Source organism: Colobus angolensis, unplaced genomic scaffold, assembly GCF_000951035.1.
Source record: "Colobus angolensis palliatus isolate OR3802 unplaced genomic scaffold, Cang.pa_1.0 Scaffold125, whole genome shotgun sequence".
Classification (NCBI taxonomy): domain Eukaryota; kingdom Metazoa; phylum Chordata; class Mammalia; order Primates; family Cercopithecidae; genus Colobus; species Colobus angolensis.
Genome location: NW_012113697.1, coordinates 1,435,502 through 1,436,719, shown reverse-complemented (window position 1 = coordinate 1,436,719; position 1,218 = coordinate 1,435,502).

Here is a 1,218-nt window from a genome sequence, read left to right as displayed (position 1 = left end):
CCCTCCCCTCCCCTCCTCTCCCCTCCCCTTTTCTCCCCTCATCTTCCCTCCCCTCCTGTCTTCCGTCTTCTCTTCTCCCATCTTCTCTCCATTCCTCTCTCCCATGGCCTTATGGGCTGGGCTGTTACTTGGGAGTTATACTGCAGATTATGACATCTATTCAAACTCTTCGTGCACCATTAACATCTTTTTAATTTTTATTTATTTATTTTTTTTGCCTGCTGTTCTGTGAATGGGCTGGACTGTGTTGTTTTAGAGAACAGAAATATTTTAAGTCTCTGAAAAAAAGTAAATGCTGACCTGAGAGTTTGTAAAATCCAATTCCTCGTCTTCTTGACCATTGCCAGTCCCAAAGTTGGTGGAATAACATTTCAAAATGTCATCCAGAAATTGGCCTGGATACGCAGTGACTGATGACGGGCCTGACAGCTCTGGCACTTAGCTTGGAATTTATGAATCCAAAGCTTTAAAACTTTACCCAAGAAAGTTTTCTCAAGTACTGCTATTTCCACCTAATTAAGGACTGTCACACAATTATAATTTATTTACAGCTATCATTCATATGTAGAGTAGAATTATCTAAGTTTTAAAAAAATTTTCTAATGATTTTTATGCATTAACTCAATCAAGGGGCTTTCTAAAAAGCATATCTTTCCTCTTCTGGATAAAAATAATTAATGCCTACTTATTATAGGAAATTTAGAAATTATAGAGAAATATGCTGACAATATAAAACTCACTGGAATCCTACCACCTGGAAATAATCACGGTGAACACTTTTAGGATAATATTTTAATTTTTTTTCTGTATAGAATTGCATGTGCATTTATATGTGTATATGATAAAACTGGATAAGAAAATATAGTTTGTGTCTTGCTTTATTTATTTAACATTACAGTGTAAATTATTACCCTTTACCAATAAATATTTGCAGGAAACATATTTTTAAATTTTACTTTCCTTCAACTCATTTCACAGCCAAGAAAACAGAATTTTTAATGACTTCAAGCTAGTTCATCTTATGGATTTATCATAATTTGTTTGGCCCTTTCCCTATTATTTGAATTCTGGACGTTTCTAATTTTTTACTACTTTAAATCACGTTTAAATGAAAATTTATACATACTTTTCTATTTTGGAAACTTTTTTTAGGCTAGATGTAAATAGAATCAGTAGAATGGATACAGGCTCAAAGGCTGTGATCTTTTTTTTTTTTTT